Genomic DNA, 19870 nt, shown 5'->3' with positions numbered 1-19870 from the left:
AACTTTTGCTCCAGCAACTGGAACAAGCCAAGGAGGACTATAAACGTCACGCGGACAAACATCGCCAGCCGGGCCCCGAAATCAAGGTAGGAGATCGGGTTTTTCTGTCCACTCGCTTTTTGCCCTCCCATCGCCCTTGCCGGAAGTTAGATGCCCGTTTCATTGGCCCCTATCCAGTGGTGGCGCAACTTAACCCCGTGACTTTCAAACTCCAACTTCCGCGCTCAATGCGCATTCACCCAGTGTTTCACCGCTCCCTGCTCCTTCCGGCGGATGGTGTGCGGCCAGATGTAGACCGGCCGGCCCCCGTCCCTATTTTGGTGGATGGGGAGGACGAGTTCGAGGTTCAGGACATTTTGGATTCTCGCTTCCACCGCCGCCGCCTGCAATATCTCATTGACTGGGTGGGTTTTGGCCCTGAGGAACGCTCTTGGGAAGACGCTTCCACAGTTCACGCTCCTGATCTAACCCGTCGCTTCCATCAGACCTATCCCGCCAAGCCACGACCTCGCGCCTCGGGGAGAGAGTCCCAGTTTGGGAGGGGGCTTGAGGAGGGGGATAGTGTGATGACCCATGGGCCTTGTAGTCCTGCTCATGACATTGTGATGCCTGATGAAGAAGAAAACTTGGGTTTTTTACCTTCCCAGTCAGAACTGGATTCTTCCCAGACAGATTCTTCCCAGCCAGATCTGGGAACCTTGCACCTGCAAGAGGATTATGTTCCAGAAGTATGTCAAACAAATACTGAGGCTACATCTCCAGTGTTTTCTCGCCATGAGTTTTGTAAACAACAGAGAGGTTTGGAAGCAGCCTCGCGCAGGAGTGCGAGAATAATTGCTAAGAATTTGCCAATTAAGCCTGCTTTCCATGAGAATCTTTAAGGAGTCAAACATCTGGTCTCAGAGATTAGCTTTCGTTTCTGGTTCCCAGAGAACTGCTCTCGGCGGGAAAGTTAGACTCTATATAGGTGTTTTACCCGCGGAGTAACTTTGCGGAGTCAATTCGTCAGCCTCCGGAGCGAGTTGTGTCTGGACAGCGCGCTCCGTTTCAAGCCTCGTTCCTGCTCAAGCCTTGTCCTTGTTTCCTGCCTTCGCTCCTGCTTCCCAGCCTTTGTTTACCTACGGACCTTGCCTTGTTTCCCAGGACTAAACCTTGCCTTGTTTCACGGATTTTACCAAGTTATTCCACGGACCTTGTTCTTGTTCCTCGTTACCTTGTTCCACGCTTCAAGCCTTGTTTCAAGTATCAAGTTATTTCCTAGCCTTGCTCAAGTTCATGGACTAAAGGACCTTGTCATCTCCCCTCACTTTGCCTGGCAAAGTGAGTGTTTCGGTTATTGGATTACAACTTTGGACCTTAATATTTCGTATTGGACATTGTTTCTTTGGACTAATTTTGACCTTTCCTGAAAGGTCTACTTCTGGACTAACTTTTACATTTGCTTTTACTAACTTTATATATTTCCTTAATAAAGATATTAGATAGAATCTGGCCTCTGCGTATGGTTATTGGTGCTCTGTAGCCTGGGTCGCGACAACTGTATTAATTCGACAGTGTAGATCAGTGGTTCCCAAACTTATTTGGCCTACTGCTCCCTTTCCAGAGAAAATATTACTCAGCGCCCCCTGGAAAGGGGGGCATGGCTTAGAGGGATGGCCGCGGCTCCTGCTCAAGAGGGCGGGGCTGAGCCTCTCCCCTAGTCCAAGAGGCAGGGCCGGGAGGGGGAGGTGGGCGGGGCCACAAATGGGTGGCCAGGACTGGGATGGGCGGAGTTATGAGTTCTGAGGCAGGGCTGATCTTCTATCCCGGTCCTGTAGCACCTGCCAGGACACAGGAGGCGTGGCTAAAGGAGGGGGCGGGGCCTCTTCCCAAGTGCCTGATGGGGCTGGACCTCTATACCCCACCCCCGTGTTCTAACAAGCACCTCAGGGGAGGTAAAGGCCAGCCCCGCCCTTTAGTCCTAAAAGCCCTCTCGGGAGAGGTATAGAGGCTCAGCCCTGTCTCGGGCTCTTGGAAGGAGGCCCCGCCCCCTTCCCTAGCTCCGCCCTCTGTGTCCCAACAAGCGCCTCAAGAGAGGTATAGATTCCCAGCCCTATCTCGGGCTCTTGGGAAGAAGCCATGCCCACTCCTCTAGCTCCGCCCCCTGTGTGTCCTAATAGGCGCCTCAGGTGCTCAGCCCTGTCTCTGGCACTTGGGAAGAGGCCCCGCCCCTACTCTGGCCCCGCCCCCTGTGTCCTAATAGGTGCCATCACTGCCCCCCTGGATCGCTGCAGTACCCACTTTGGGAATCACTGGTGTAGATGCACCCTAAGAATGTGCATGCTAGGAGAAGTTGCCGTAGTCTGGTTTTGCCTAAACCTAAATACATTTCAAGTATACTAGAAAAGTTCTAATAACTAATAAAAGTTATTTGAAGTGTCAAAAGCAACAATGCAATCATGAAAACTATAATAATGTCCCAATAATTAATTATTAATTAATTAATTATAATGTCCCAATAATTTAAATACAGAACTGTTACAAAGGAATTCAATAGAGAAACTATCTTCCACTGACAGTCATGGAAATGAAGATATCTGGGTTTAAAGAGAGAGAAAATACAGGGAAAATACATGAAAGATTGTGACTTTTTGTTTGTGCTTCACACCAGCAGGAATCCTCCATGTGATGTGTTTTGCCCACAGGCTATATTTATGCTGCGTGTACACCACAAAGACGATAATACAACTTGTCTTAATACAAAGTCACATAACTTCAGGGAAGCCGATCACTTGACCTCCTTATGCCTTATCCCAGAAACTTTAGGGATAAACAAGAAACTATTTGTGTATTTATTTGTCCATAAGCAAGATGTTTATCAACACGATGGGACACGGATGGAGGAAGGGATTAGTTTTCCAGAACTTGGCGGGTAGAACCCCCCCCCCCCCCCCCCCCGATTTGCCTATCAGGTTCTTCTCATCCAAGGATAACCATCCAGGTTCAATCAAGATGATAAATATTTTGGGAAAAGTTCTCCCCCATGTTAGCAACAACATATACTTTTCTGGTTTACGTATTGTTCTTTTAGTATTTGTTTAGTATTTGGTCATCAGCACATGGGCTTAATTTGCAGAAACCCCTTTGTTGCAGGGGGAATTGATTATTTTTAGAGGATTTTTTTTGTGACTTCAAATAATTCTTGACTTGTGGCACCCTAAGGCAAACCTATCACAGGGTTTTCTGGGGCTGAAAGTGTGACTTGTTCAGGTCACCCCATGGGTTTCTATGGCCAGGAAGAGAACCGAACTTTGGTGTCAAGTAGGCTTGAGCTTGGATCAGTTTGACCGAAAGTGATTTGTAATATTTGGTGGTCCATTTTGTGTAATCCCTGAAAACAGAATGGGGAGGAGAGAATCAAAAAGCTGGGCAAAATGGATCAAGAGATACAGATTTATCAGCTACTGGAGAGGATGGCGTTAAGTCTGCATTATACCCGAGGCAGAGGTTTGCCACGGGGCGCCTGGAGAAGATCCTGCAGCGTCTCCAGAGAGGGCCCTGCTGGGAACTCACTTTCCCAGCAGCACGTGCATGGGGTGGGCATTGAAAAGTCTCTGAGTTCCTCTCGGTGCATGATGGGAGTTGAAGTTATTCTCTTTCTCTGGTTCTCAGCCAATAAAAGGCCTGGTTGTGTTCATGCTCTGATTGGCTGAGAATGGACACAACCGGCAACTACAATTCCCAGAACCCTCTCTTGCGGTTTGTCTTATTTTAAAAAATGTTATGGTAAAAACATAAAATAATTATTAAAAAAATCAGTAGATTGGTGAATTGTTCTGAAACCTGGCAGGCCTGTAGTTGTCAATGGGGTCTAAAACTGAGGTAGGTTTCATGCAGATAGGTGCTAACATGACTGAGGATTGAGCCTTTAAGAGTTCCCATTGTAGCCAATGGGCTGAATCTTTGCCAAATGAAAACAGCAACACTCCACCTGATTAGAGTAGGTTTTCAGTAAACCCTGAGGATGCCTGTGAAGGGTTAGCCGAAAATGGATCTTGAAACAGTATGCCTTTTGGCAGAATTGCACAAGCCTAATCTCCAGAGTTGTAGTCCAACTCTCAAACTACTATAACACATTGGCTGTCCTTTGGGAAAATGTATCCTCCTTAATGTCTAGTTTGCCCCTCAATGAACAGGAATGAAGAATAAGCATTGTACTCAATGCCAAATGTAGTGATTTTCTTACGTTCTATAGATGCAGGTTGCTATTATGCACATAGCTGGAGGAATATAAGGAGAGGGGAGGGACACATTTTTAGAGATGGTCATGAAAATGGCTATGGTGATTCCAGCCTCCGAAAACCAAGCTTGTGCCTATCTGCATAGTCCTTCTGTCTTCATTGGCATAACACCATCCTGTTTCTTAAGGTAAAATGACCAATTACATGTAGGACACAGTTAGCCTTCATTTTGTTTTTTATTCTATAGCAGAGATAGGTAACATGCAAACTCCAGGTTATTCTCCCATAACATAAACATAAACTCCCATAAACATTGCCACACAATCAGTGGCAAAAATGATCTAAGTTGTCATCCAACAACTTCTGGAGAGCTTCACCTTTAAGTAATGAATCCCTTTTTCTAGTGAAGAAGGCATTTTTATGTTATGGGTGCAATGCAGTAAGATATCTTCCTTCCTCAGAACTGATAGGCCCTATCTACACTGCCAGATAATGCAGTTTCATAATGCAGGTTATGCCAGCTGAGGTGTGCAGCCTGGCCTGGTCTGTCCTCCTTAGCCGCCCATAGGCAGCGCCAATAGGCCCGGCCGGCGCCTCAAAGGAGGGCCTCGCTCTGAGGGCCCACATCAACCGAGCGGTGGGCATCTTTCTTCTCCCGCCCCGGCTAGATCCCTGAGGGCCTTATTCTGGACAGCATTACTGCACATGGCACTGTCCCTGCCGCCACCAACACTCCACGCGCCCCCTGCTGCGGAGCATTGGCAGCGGTGGCGGGGTGTGCACATGTGCTGAGTGTTGGTGGCGGTGGTGGGGCACGTGTGCACAGAGCGTTGGCGGTGGTGGGGCATGTGCATGCACAGAGTATTGGCGGTGGTGGTGGGGCGCACGTGCGTGGAGTGTTGATGGCGGTGGCCCTGCCTCCAGTTCCATGCACCATGCCCTCCGCAGCTTGATGGCCATGGTTTCAGAAATAATAATAATAATAATTAAAAAATAATAAAACTTTATTGATACCCCGCCACCATCTCCCCAATGGGGACTCGGGGCGGCTTACATGGGGCCACGCCCAAAACAATACAATGTAAACAGCATATAAAAGAACAGCACAACACAATACAATAAACAATACAGTAAAGAATATCCATTACAAAATAAAACAAGGAGACAATAAAAACAAGGGCAGACCACATGAACATTAAGTTAAAACTCGGGGTGAGAAAGACATAAAGATAAAAACCACAGCGAACAGGGTCATAAGGGAGTGGGGTATTCTGGAGGATAGATATTAGGGGGAGCAACGGAAAAGAAATATAAAATGGTTACTCTCCAAAAGCGCAGCGAAAGAGCCATGTTTTCAAGTCTTTCTTGAAGGCTGCTAGTGTGGGGGATTGCCTAATCTCAGTGGGCAGAGAATTCCACAATCGGGGGGCCACAGCAGAAAAGGCCCTCTCCCTTGTTCCCACAAGGCGGGTCTGGGATACAGTACGTACTGTGCATTAAAAGAGAGAGGGAGGGAGGGAGGCTATACAGTATTTATTAAAATAAATATAGAGTCCCTACTTTGCGGATTTTCACTTATGGTCCTAGAACGGAACCCCCGCAATATGTGAGGGAACACTGTATTCACATACCTTCAGTCCCAGAGACAACAGTAGCTTGTGGTCAGCCCAAGTTTCACAAAGTATAAGATCAAGATAGGTTATAAGCACCAGCTTATAATCCATCGCTTTACATCAGAGGCAAAAGACTTTCAAGGATTCCAGAGAGATTACTGCACCCAGCAAAATTACCTTTCTCAATGTATTGTTTTAAGCTATCTTATAATATTCCCGGGTGGAGTTAGCTTTTTGTTCTTCCTGTTTTCAGTAAACTCATTTTGGTTAATTCTCACCTTGCCTAAAGCTCTTCTGTATGTTAAGGGAGTGATCTTAACAGGAGGTATACAGATAGCCCCCAAGTAAAGCCAGACACTGTAGTTTTCCCAAAGGCTCAGGTGTGCCATCACATATCTCACCATGTCCCTATATGCAAATACAGGTACATGCAGTCCCCAAGTTAAGATCAAGATAGATTCTATAGGTTTGTTCTTAAGTTGAATTTGTAAGTTGAAACAGCTACATTTTTAAAGTGTATCTCCAGCCTATATATATGTGTGTGTGTGTGTTCAAAAGATTTCACCTCACTTTCTTTCCCTTTGATAACTGGATTTTGAAAAATGTGACTTATTGTGGAAACAAGGATTGATGAGAAAGCTTCAGTGGAGACACCTTTTCCCCATGATAACTCTTCCAAGAGTGAATTTCCCTTCCAAGGGGTAGATTTATCTCACTTCCTGTTGACTCAACCTGCAGACATTAAAAAAACCCCAATTACTTCTTATAATTAACTTTTAGGGTTCTGGTGATTACACATGCATTTGCTTCTTATAATTAACTTTTTGGTTCTGATTACAGTACAGGGGCATTTGCTTCAAATGGGAAGAAGGCAGCATGGAAGAGCAGCTCCGTAATACAAAAAGAGGAGCAGCTGCATAACACCAAAACAGATTTATGTCAGACCTGAAGTGAGACTGAGAACTGCGATTAAATTATTGATGGCAGTTTATCCTTGGATCAGCAAGCGGGTTCTCAAGGGAACTCTGGATAATGGATACAGTAGTTTCTGTCTCTCAGTAAATAGCTTATGAAAATGACTTTATGACAGCAGCCCATGTAATATTAACTACCTGACAGCTTTATTCACAATCTACTTCTATTGATGTTGTGAGATTTGACACTGATCCTAAGCATACAGAGATCTGGCTGGTGCACTGAGTGGTCAAAGGTTAATGTAGCTAGAAGGCAAAACAACCAGGGCCATGTGAGGACTCAGATTACACAAGGGTTGGGAGAAGAAGGGTATTCCTGAAAGACGAGAAGGGAAATCCAATGATACACACCAGTGGTGGCAGCTCCTAATGCTATGGAATTCCCCCTTTCCCTCTCCCTTCCCTCTATCTCTGTAAGGTTGGTCCCATCTGCGGTTCCCATTAACAGAGTTTTAAAAACTCATTTGTTCTTTTCAGCTTTTTAATGGTATCTGCTACAGATGAGTATAGTCAGCCCACCAATTTGTGGGTTTAACTTTTGAGGATTTGATTATTTGCAGATTTGAATAATGTGTTTTCTCCACCAGAAGTTGTCCATATCATCATGATGGAGGATCTAGAGCAGGGGTCCCCAAACTACGGCCCGGGGGCCACGTGCAGCCCATCGAAGCCATTTATCCGGCCCCCGCAGTGGTAGCTCCCCTTTGGTGCACAAAGGTAGAAGGAGGTTGGACTAAATGGCCCAAGGGGTCTCTTCCAACCCTCTTTATTATTATTATTATTATTATTATTATTATTATTATTATTATTATTGACACAACGACGTTGTATGACACAGCAAACAAGATAGACATGCTGGATTTCGTTTCACAAAACCACAAGTCAAACACTTCCCAAGTGTCTAGGACTGTGTGATGTATTTTCGGATGATGCGTGCAGATCCCAGCAGGGTGGCCTTTTGCAGTTGGCAGATCGTAATTTTGTCAATGTCTATTGTTTCCAAATGCCGACTGAGATCTTTTGGCACGGCACCCAGTGTGCCCATCACCACCGGGACCACCTGCACTGGTTTCTGCCAGAGTCTTTGAAGTTCAATCTTGAGGTCCTGATAGCGGCCGAGTTTTTCCTGTTGTTTTTCGTCAATGCGACTGTCACCTGGGATGGCAACATCAATTATCCAAACCTTGTTCTTTTCCACAACTATTATTATTATTATTATTATTATTATTATTATTATTATTATTATTATTATTATTATTAACATTGAGGCTTGGTGGCCATCTGTCAGAGGTGCTTTGCTTGTGTTTTTGGTGCGCAAAGGCAGAAGGGAGTTGGACTAAATGGCCCAAGGGATCTCTTCTAACCCTCTTTATTATTATTATTATTATTATTATTATTATTATTATTATTATTATTATTATTATTAACATTGAGGCTTGGTGGCCATCTGTCAGAGGTGCTTTGCTTGTGTTTTTGGTGCGCAAAGGCAGAAGGGAGTTGGACTAAATGGCCCAAGGGATCTCTTCTAACCCTCTTTATTATTATTATTATTATTATTATTATTATTATTATTATTATTATTATTATTATTATTAACATTGAGGCTGTATTTGTTCCTGATTTGTTTTATTACTTCAAAATAAGTTATGTGCAGAGTGCATAGGAATTTGTTCATAGGTTTTTTAAAACTATAGTCTGGCCCTCCAATGGTCTGAGGGACCGTGAACTGGCCCCCTGTTTAAAAAGTTTGGGGACCCCTGATCTAGAGATTCCTATAGAGAACACTTCTCTAGTAGGAATGTGCATGGTACCATTTTTCAAAATGGGATCCAGGAATTCCGGCAGTTCTGGAAACCAAATCTCCGGAAACGGGACGGGTGACGGGGCTTGAATTGACTTGGCCAAAACAGACCATCTGGTGGCTGAAATCGTTTGGTATTAGTTGCACCATGACAACAGCCATGCGCGCACATGGGGTCCCCCCCTTAACCTTGCCTAAGCCAATCAGAGCAAGAAAACATATCACATGTATTTTTGCCAAACTGGTCTATATATACCATGCTGAACTCCTCCATTTTTCTGTGGCATCCTGGTGTTTGAGAACGAGAGATTATGTATTAGAGTAGCTAGGTCCATATTCTATCTCAGTGCCGTTACTGCTTAGGAGTGCTTTTGGACTCAATTCCAATCTTTTCCTTTGGCAATTTTATTAGTTTAATATCTTTTAGTCCTATTTACTATTTCACTAGGGAAGTGAGGATATGTGTGCATTTGGGAGGGGGGGGGGTTGTTTAAATTTTTTTACCTTCGTGGGAGGGGGTGGTTTAAGGAAGGGAGGGGATAGCCTGATTCTCTTTGAGTCCCTACGGGGAGAGTACTAATATTTCAGTTTCAATCCCTCCCCAGCCCTATCTATCTTCATGCTTCTGTTCTCTGTTCAGCACCTTCCTTCCCCCCAAAAAACTTTAAGAATTTCCTAAAATTCAGTGGATGACCCAAACATTCTGAAATTTGGGGGGCTTGCAGTCATAAATGTGTCTTCCATCCTGATAGCCCTAAAAATTATGAGAAAAGGAGGACTGGAAGTTCCCCCATTGTCGCCAATGGGCTGGATCTTCCCAGAATGAAAACAGTACTTCTGGCTGACGGAATGAGAAACGGTATTCCCCCGCTCCTGATTTTGGGAAGTTCCCAAAAATCAGCATCAAAAACAGTACAGCTTTTTCCAAATTGCACACCTCTAGGCATGTGTAGGTTTTCCAGTGCGATTCTGTGGTCGATGTCTGATGGAAGTTGACCATAAAGTCATATTGAAGGACTTAGAGCTATTTCCAGGGTGATAATTGCTATAGGCATTTGTAGGTCTTTCAGTGTGATTCCATGGTCCGTATGCAGTCTATGTTGATATAAAGTCACACTGGAAAACCTGTAGCTTTGTTACAGCCCAGCCTACTTGATCCCCTTTTTACCCAAACACCACACAAATGAACAAGAATAGTAAGATTAATAATAATAATAATAATAAAAATAATAATAATAATAATAATAATAAGTTTATTTTTAACCTGCCCTATGTCTCTGGAGGGACTCAGGCTTCCAGACATAAAACACAAAAACTGGCAAACATTCAATGCCATTTCAATAACATAATACATTTATACAAATAAATTAAAATAGAATAAAACAATAGCTGATGATCTAGCAGTCAACGTCATGGAAGATATACTCAAGTAATTAAGTTGTAAGAAGTCAAAAACTTACAATAAAATCATTATTGTCAGCTTCAGTCCTCTTAAAGCATCAATGATGTTAATTAAGACAAGATTATCTAATATAAAACAGTTTCAAAATACATCAATGACCTGGATTTCCAGAAGCTTAACAAAAAGCAATAACCAACTCTGAATAGGATTTCCAAAAATCATTTAAGGCAAAAGCAGGAAACTGTAATCTAAGGGTTGTTGCACTTAAACTAGAATTTTATGAATGCATGAACATGACCACAATCCAAAGGCTTGACACTTGAACTTGAATATAATCCCAAAGGCTTGAAACTTGAAACAAGATTTGTAATCCAAACAGGAGGCATGGAAATTAAACAGGAAAACAAGATACAGACTCAAGAACAGAACTCCTAACTCAGAGCTCCCAAGACAGGCAACATGGCACATGAAAATCCAACATTGATCTCCCCACCAAACATTGATGCCAATTCCTTAAGAATACTCCGTCTTGCCCACGACATCACTCATTCTCACAACTGGGTTCCCTTTGTTTATCTTTCAGTCTCTGGGAACACTGGGTTTGTCTCTGTTTCACACTATCCCATCTGATCTGTAAACGCTGGGTCATCTGTAACCTTCTTATCTCCTCCACATTCATTTCAGAGTCAATTCCTGGGTGATTCTCATGAGACTAACTGCCTGTTTCCACAACAGATCTACCCATCATCTTGAAAAACACTTTCACTTTCCCCCACAAAAACACCAGGCTCAACCAGAAAATTCTTGTCCCCATCCTCGGAGGCTTCACAAGCCTCAACAATTTTCATAGAGAGGTCTTATCTTTTCTCACTTTTGTGGAGGTTCAGCACCACTAACCCCACAGTATATTAAAATTGTATTTTACTAGAGCTGATTTATTTGACATTGTTAAGATTTAGTGTGATTTTATGATTATGTCTGATGTCACATTATGTATTTGCAAATCTGTTTTAGGAAGATTGTCCTGGGACAGTCACAAAACTTTATATGTATATATGAAGCCAGACCATTGTTCCATCCAGTTCATTACATTTAATATTAATTGGCAACAGCTTTCCCTGCTTTCATTCTTTCTCAGCCTTATCAAAAATGCTAGGGGTTAAATGTAGACCTTTCGTGCATGCAAAGAATGTTCTCTGCCCAACACTGAGCTTCTGTTTTCATCAAAAAATATTATTTCTAAAGGAGTAGATGCTTTTTATTTATCGTATCAGAAGCGAACTGAGGGTACAGTTGTAATGTATTTAAAAACACAAAGTTAAAAACTTAGCATGATACTAAATGTCCTTTGACCAGTAGCTGGCCATTTGGAGTGCCTCTGGTGTTGCTGTAAGAAGGTCCTCCATTGTGCATGTGGCAGGGCTCAGACTGCATTGTAATGGTTTGTTCTTTTCCACACTCACTTATTGTGGACTCCACTTTGTGGCCCCATTTCTTAAGGTTGAGTCTGCATCTCGGGGTGCCAGAGAGCAATCTGTTCAACACCTTCCAAGTTGCCCAGTCTTCTGTGTGCATAGGAGCAGAGCTGGCCCTAGGTAATTTTCAAGTGTAGGCGAACAGAATTTTGGCGCCCCCTCCCCCCAAAAAAACAAATCACTGAAAAATAAAAGCGTTGGATAATGTGATGTCTCATGGGCCATGTAGTCCCGTTCCTAGTACTATTGTGGCAGACGAAGAGGAAAACATGGGATTTACACCGTTTCAGCCAGAAACGGAGCCCTTGCACCTGGAGGATGTTTGCCCTCAAGAAGTCAGCCAAACAAGCCTTGGGCAGAATTCTCCCCTGTTTTCTCGTAAAGACAATTATAATAAAGATAGAGGCGCTAGGGAGGCGAATCGCCGAAGCGCCAGAATCGCAGCCAAACAATTAGCTGATTAAGTCTGCTTCCCTTGGGAAATTCTAAGGAGTCTTGCATCTGGACTAAGTTGAGTTTCACTTCTAGTTCTCCAGGGAAAGTGTTCTTCTGGCGGGAAACGAGACCCTATTTAGGTGTTTGCCGAAAAGGAAACTTTGCGGAGTCAATTCGTCAGCTGGAGGAGTGAGATCGTGTGTAGACTTCGTACTCCAGTTCCCTGTTTCCCGGATCAAGTTTCCAGCCTTGCCTTGTCCCGCGTTTGCCACGGATCAAGTTTCCAGCCTTGCCTTGTCCCGCGTTTGCCACGGATCTTGTTTACTCTTGTTGCCTTGTTTCAAGTCTTGTTCTAGCCAAGTATCAAGTTTGCTTTCCAGCCTAATTGCCAAGTTTCTATGGACTTAAGGACCTTGTCTTCTCCCCACACTTTGCTTGGCAAAGTGTGTGTTTCGGTTATTGGATTATAACTTTGGACTCTAATATCACATATTGGACATTATTTTCCTGGACTATATTTGACCTTTCCTGAAAGGTCTACTTCTGAACTATATTCTACACTTGTTTTTATTGACTTTATATATTTCCTTAATAAAGATATTAGATAGATTCTGGTCTCTGCGCATGGTTATTGGTGCTCTGCAGCCTGGGTCCTGATAGATAAGTGAAAATGTTGGATAATTAGGAGGGATTAAGGGAAAGCCTATTAAAATGACTTTAAGATTTTACAAACTAAGCACCAAAACATCATGTTTTACAACAAATCAACAGAAAAAGCAGTCTCGACTACGCCCCCATATGTTTTGCGCCACAGGTGACTACCTAATTCGCCTCATTGTTGGACCGCCTCTGCACAGGAGGGAGTCTCTCATTTGATATCAGCCATGGTTTGAAGTTCTGGGTTTTAGCCTGCCTCTTTTGGACTCTCGCTTGCTGAGATGTTGCTGTGAGTATCTCTGTAGATATTAGAAAACTATTTCTTGATTTCAAGCATTGGTTTGCTTGCTAATAACCAAACAGGGAATGGGCTGGATATGTCAACGCCTTGGTCCTTTCATTATTGGCTTCTACTTCTTGGCGGATGTCAGGTGGTGCAATACTGGCTAAACAGTATAATTTCTCCAGTGGTGTGGGGTGTAGACATCCTGTGATAATCTGGCATTATCATTAAGAGCTTGTGGTGAAAATTTCAAAGAGCATTTTGGAATAGTTTAAGACTCAAAGATGAAACACTGTTTAAGGTGTTCCTTTGTTCTTCACAAATATAGATTGAATACACATTTGTGAAAGACATAGAGGAAGAAATACCTATAGCAGAAATCCAGTTAATATTTCTCTTCTGTTGCAGCAAAAGTGTCCTTTCTTAGAAGAGATTTCTTTCATTTGAGGGCTGGGAACCCCTTTTCCCCTTAGAGATTGGACGAGATTCCAAAAAATCCTTTATTTTGGGGTATGGGTACTTCATAAAAACAGAAATGTGTGCATATGTCATTGACATATATATTAATTAACAATGCATTAATTTTATAGTAGAAGATATGGCTAGAGCCAGCATGGTATAGTGGGCTGAATGTGGAATATGACTAGAGACCAGGGTTTTGAATTCCCACTCAGCTGTGGAAAACCATTGGGTGACCTTGGGCAAGTCATGCTTTCTCACTTCAAAGGAAGGCAATGGAAAAATCCCTCTGAACAAATCATGCTAAGAAAGTCCCATGATAGATTCACCATAATCTAGATATGATTTATATAATTGGGACCTAGACACGGACTCATGTTATTGGGAATTAGACATGCACTACTTTTTATTGCTGTGGTACAGTTGACCCTCCATATCTATGGATTTAACCATCCAATCATTTTAAAAACTTTGTATACCTATATGCCTGGGATTGCACACATATCTCAAGTGAAAAGGGATTGCGAGTGGAAAAAGTTTAGGAAGCCCTGGTAGAGAGGAAATATCTCCTCTGTTCAGTTGACATATGCTTTGCTGTGAACATCGAGGTGATGACAAAGTAGACAGGAAGGACATGTATTTTGCACCACAGATGGTTGTATCATTCAGAATTTTTAAAAATAAGTAACAAACAGAGCTGTGTTTTAGACCCATTTTCAGAAATTAGAAAACAAAACGGCTTTTTAAAAAATATAGCTATGAAACCAATTAACTGCTTCTGATTTAAATCTACAAGTACAGTAGAGTCTTGCTTATCCAACCTTCGCTCATCCAACATTCTGTATTATCCAACGCAGTCTGCCTCCTGCCTGAATTCACAGCTGTTTCTCTAGGCAGGAAAGGATCACAGATTTTTTAAAATCTTCACAGGACTGAACTTTTTACAGATTTAGCTCCCAACAATGTTGTTACTTCAACAATTTTTTTAGTAGTTAATGTTTTTGTAGTCAATGTTTTCAATACCTTGAGATGTTTTGGTGCTAAATTCGTAAATACAGTAATTACTACATAACGTTACCATGTACTGAACTGCTTTTTCTGTTGATTTGTTGTAAAACATGATGTTTTGGTGTTTAATTTGTAAAATCGTAACGTAATTTGACAGTTAAGAGGCTTTTCCTCAATCCCTCTTTATTATCCAACATTTTCACTTATCTAGCGTTCTGTACCCACAACAATAGGATGCCCATTAAACTACAGTTGTCTTGTGAGGGTATTCTGGGTAGCAATGGGACCAAATGGCACACAATAGAGTCAAATGATTATGCATCAGTGTTTTGATTGTGCTTTTCATGCATGGCAAGACATTGGAGGGATGGCCTGTATGGTCTCTTATCCCAACACAGGAGATCTCACAGGGGACTGCTCATGGTGATATTACAAGGAGACACACCTGGTGAGATCATTAATAAGGTATTCCCAACTGCACTGAGTTCTACTGCTGTACTAGGTCTATCAAAAAAGGCAGATGTATATACTGTATACACTTTTCAAGGCAGTGCTCTCATCCTGAGATTATTTCTCTTTGCCCTGAAGAATGAAGAGGGCCAAACCCAGTCAAGGGCAATGATTGTGGTTCTCCCTATTTGTATCTTGCCCTATATCCAAGCATCCTAGTGTGATGTCCAGTAAAATCAGTTCAAGCAATCTAAAACTGTTTAATATGTTGAGCAGAAAAAATAAATTATAGCTGAAATCAATGTTCAACATATTTAGCCAAAGCACTGAGTTCTGAGAATGTTCTACTCTTTCCCTACAATATCTCCAATTCTACTTGATGTTCTTGCTAGAGTTGTTGCTGTAGGCTCAGCAATGGTGCTATGCTGAAAGATTCCCTATACCAGGGGTCCCCAAACTAAGGCCCGGGGGCTGGATGCGGCCCTCCAAGGTCATTTACCTGGCCCCCGCCCTCAGTTTTATAATATAATATTTTTATATCATTTTAATAATATATTGTATTTACATATAATATTGATAATAATATTATAATGTTATACAATATAATACTAGTACCATATAATAATATTAATTATATGTTATATATTACATATAATATTACAGTATAATGCAGGGGCCCCCAAACTAAGGCCTGGGATGCAGCCCTCCAAGTTGCCTTCAGTTTTATAATATATTTTTATATCATTTTAAATAATATAATATATTGTATATACATATAATATTGATAATAATATGTTATACAATGTAATATTAATAATAATAATACCATATAATAATATTAATTATATGTTATATATTACATTTAATATTACAGTATAGTAATAGTATAGTTCAGTATAGTATAGTTCAATATAGTAATATATAATGCTAATATTGTGTTATGCTAATAATATAATATATATTGTATGTACATACAGCTGCTCTGAGTCCCCTTCAGGGTGAGAAGGGCTGGATATAAATGTAATAAATAAATGTAGTAAATGAATAAATAAATAATTTTAGACTTAGGCTAGCCCAAAGTCTAAAATGACTTGAAGGCACACAACAACAATCCTAATTCACTTGACTATCTCATTGGCCAGAAGCAGGCCCACACTTGTTAATGTGGGATTTGTGTATTGATAGTGTTTAAATGCAATTTGTGTCTTGCCTGTATTGCATACTGATTGCATCATCCAGAGTGTACTATAGTCTGGAAAGAGTTAATTACTAAGAAGCTGTGATGACCTTGATGTGTGGCTGGAACTGGGGAGTGTCCAGACACAAGTGTTCATGCATTACTGATTGCATCAGTTCAGATCTGTTCTGTTCTGCCTAGAGTGAGAGTCCTGTGTCTATTGTCTGCAAGTCTGTTTGTCTTGATTATTACTGATTACAGTAAAACTTTGTATATAGTTTTACCATCGTCTCTGATGTCTCTTCGTTCTGCGTTCCACTGATTCCATCCAACTACTGCTGCGCTGCAAAATACTCTGACAACACTTCCCATTGAAATCCTGATAGGTTTATGTTGGTTACAATTGTTTTCATTTTTAAATATTGTATTGGTCTTTCATTGTTGTTGTTTTGCACTACAAATAAGACATGTACAGTGTGCATAGGAATTTGCCCGTTTTTTTTTCCAAATGATAATTCGGCCCCTCCACAGTCCGAAGGATTGTGTACCGGCCCTCTGCTTTAAAAGTATGAGGACCCCTGCCCTATACCATCATATCATAGGCCTTTGCTGAATCAGGAGTATCCCTGTTTCCACCCCAAAATCCAAGGTACGATCCTGTTAATTCAACATGCTTCTCTTTCTTGTTGCAATCACACACACTGACCCAGCCTATTTACTTCCAATATTAATCTGCACCCAAACACAATGTTACTAAAGTGCTCAATGAAGTGCTGTGGGCTTATTTCACTCACTGATTTCTTATTAAGATAAATACTGTATTTTGAAGGATTAGCAGTAGAATAAAGGGAATTGAACCATTATTCACAGCATGTGCACAAACTACTATTGACAAGCTTTTAAAATAGCAATAAGGGGCAATCAAACATCATGACTTACAAAGTTGAAAATCACGACGTAGCAATTAACAAGCTCTACCTAAATTCCAAAAGAAAGTATTGATGTGTGTGATGTGCTATGTCATGTCTATTTTTTTCTGTCGTTTTATCATTTTAAACAAATTGTTTTATCTATTGGTTTGATTTGTTATTTGTTTTTTTTCAGTATAGAATGTTTGCCATTTTGTTAATTTCACTGGAAACTATCCTGATTCCCCTTCGGTGAGAAAGGGCAGGTTACAAATAAAGTATTATTATTATTATTATTATTATTATTATTATTATTATTATTATTATTATTTTAATTTCACTTAACCATATATTTCTCTGAAAAATTAACATACTACAGTAGACTCTCAGTTAACCCATGGGGATTGGAAGATGCTGGATAAATGTAGTTTCTGGTTGTTTGAAAGTTACTCTTAAAAATAGGTCTAACTAATACTATATCTCATACTTTATCCTACCGTAAACTCTGTTTTGCCTTGAGATTAATATTGAAATATAGTAATTAAAAGAAATAAAGACAAACTTAACTTGATGTAAAATTTCTACTAGAAATGTATTTTAGTTTAACTTTTATTTAATGTATTATCTCTTTGATTTTTTTTGCCAGTTGCGTGAAAGTTCTGGTTGCTTGAGTTATGTTTAACAGATAGTCTAAGATATCTTCTGGATTATGTTATATAAGGTAGTGTTCCCCAGCCTCTTGCACTACAATTTCCACTATCCCCAGACTTCCTGGCTGAGGAAGATGAGGTTTATGCTCATCTGAAGGATGGCAGTTTTAAGAAGGCTGCCATAAGACTTCTGATAATGTGACTAAAATAGCTGAAGAACCTAGGGATAAATAAACCCCAAAAAGAAGGAGTCGGCAGTGTGAGCATAAATACTTATCATTCTCCTCTCTGCCCCAGAGCATGTGCTCTTAAATCATATCTCCTGATTTTTCAAAATGCTACTGTTTACCAAAAATCAGATTGTGTTTACATAATTCTTACCCTCCCCTTGCCAAACAAAAACATAATGTATACTTCTGTGGCATAAATATGACATAATTAACATGTAGATTCTAATATGCTGTTTGGAGCAGAAGACATCTTGAGAAAAACACAATGATTTAGTATTTAAGATAATTTATTTAAGCATATTTAACCTGATCTGCAGGGAATAGGAACCCCCCACAAGGTTTCCTGGACAATTGAAATGTCATAGCAACAGGAGAAAGTGATGTCTTTTCAGCTCTGCTGAATTGCGGATTCCAGTTCCTGGCGTGCCTGAGCTCCAAACCAAAATGAGGCATGGCAGGATGAAGGCAAGACAGGAGGTTTTATTCACTTTGGCCAAAAGTGGATGTCGGAATGAACGAACTCTCAAATCAGACATAAAACAGTAGGTATGTACAAAGACGTTTATAGAGATTTGACAACAATTCAAAGAATAGACTTTTGCCACTCCGGGAAATGGTACAAATTATGATCTGCATGCTGATTGGTGGAGGTGTGCCACCTGCTGCAGCTGATTAATTCCCGGGTCAGGCAGGAAATGTAAGAAACTGTCAATGTTCAGTTTGAAGCTTGTGGGTATTTTCTGTCCCCACCTTCTTTGGGTGTGTGGAAAAGGAATGTGGGCAACGTTGATGGGCTTTGATGGCTTTAATTCTGTCAGCCAGGATCTTACAATGGGTCCGGGCTGAGGAAACAACAGGTGCCAAAACACCTTCATGGGTTTTAAGGGAGAGTTGGGTGACTTAGTGACCTTCCGGGCTGGTCGGGGATTACTTCATTGTTGGGTGGAAGGGTTCGTTGTTGGTCAGGAAAGATGGGCACCAGGTGATTGTGTCAACTGCATGGAGGAGAAACCCCTTGTGTGTCCCCCAAGAATGCTTGTGCAACTGTGTATATGGGGGAAAGGTTACCCTTGAATGTCAGCCAGTGGGATCCTTCACAGCCATCTGGTCAGACTTCTATGGGTCGCGGATTAAGAGGTCCTGGTGTCCTGGTTTATGATAACAAAAAAAGAATTGGGAGGTATATGGGACAGTGACGTTTACACTTTGTCCTTTGGCCCCAAAGCACTTTAGAACTGTATTATTGCACCTTAGTTTAAGTGGCCCCTCCATGCCATCCCCTCCACCAATCTGGTGGCCATTTTATCCTACTTTATTTTTAACTGATTTATATGTTAACTGAGTTTTATAGTTAAATGTATTGTTTTGTTCAAAGTAACTGTTTTGTATAAATGATGTTTTTACTGTGTTTTTATTACAATATGTTTTAACTGATCTACTTGTTCTGTATCTTCGGGCTACGAAATCATGGGAGTTGTAGTTATTCAAGGTTTTTAGCCTTCTCTGCCAAAGAGTGCGGGTGCCTCACCAAACTACAAATCCCAGGATTCCACAGCATTGTGCCATGGCATTTAAAATGATGTCAATCTGCATTGATTCTACAATGAAGATGCTCCTCCAGAACCAACCCTAGACCGCAGGGTGTTTTCCAGATGAGCTTTTGATTGTACCATCACTCTGTTTCATTCACGGGAAAGGAAGTCCAGATTAGGCACCCTCAATATGTGCTCCTTCAAGATTTAACAATTACTTTTTCTTCTTTGTTGTTAATTGAGACCAAGATGACATCGATTCATAGCCACTTTATGACTGAGAGACCTCTAGGGACCCTAGTCATCAACAGTTCAGCTTAGGTCTTACAAACTCTTGAATGTGGCCTCCTTGATTGAATCAAACTATATGTAATGTGGTCTTCTCCTTTTCCTACTACCTTCAGCAAGCATTATTGTCTGACATGCCATATTGCTACTATATATGATGTACACACCCAGACTTTTTTTCACATCTGAGTGTGTCAGCTGTTGAATATTTTTTCAACTCAGGTCTAGTTGCATCATTATCTGTATCTGGTATCAAAGAGTTATAGAGTTGGAAGATGCTGTGATAGTCGTCCTGTCCAACCCCCTGC

General features: G+C 41.3%; 1 long non-coding RNA gene across 1 annotated transcript in view; it reads left to right on the top strand.

Moving 5' to 3' along the window:
• Positions 1–18124: 18124 nt before the first annotated feature.
• Positions 18125–19870, top strand: part of LOC134295562 (uncharacterized) — a 30886-nt gene continuing 29140 nt past the window's right edge. The window contains exon 1 of the long non-coding RNA XR_010002191.1: positions 18125–18288. This is a non-coding gene — a long non-coding RNA (uncharacterized LOC134295562). The remainder of the gene's footprint in view (positions 18289–19870) is intronic.

The sequence above is a fragment of the Anolis carolinensis genome, chromosome 1 (assembly GCF_035594765.1).
Source record: "Anolis carolinensis isolate JA03-04 chromosome 1, rAnoCar3.1.pri, whole genome shotgun sequence".
In the NCBI taxonomy this organism is placed as follows: domain Eukaryota; kingdom Metazoa; phylum Chordata; class Lepidosauria; order Squamata; family Dactyloidae; genus Anolis; species Anolis carolinensis.
The sequence above is the reverse complement of the archived record's forward strand: the minus strand, read 5'-3'. Positions and strand labels throughout refer to the sequence as shown.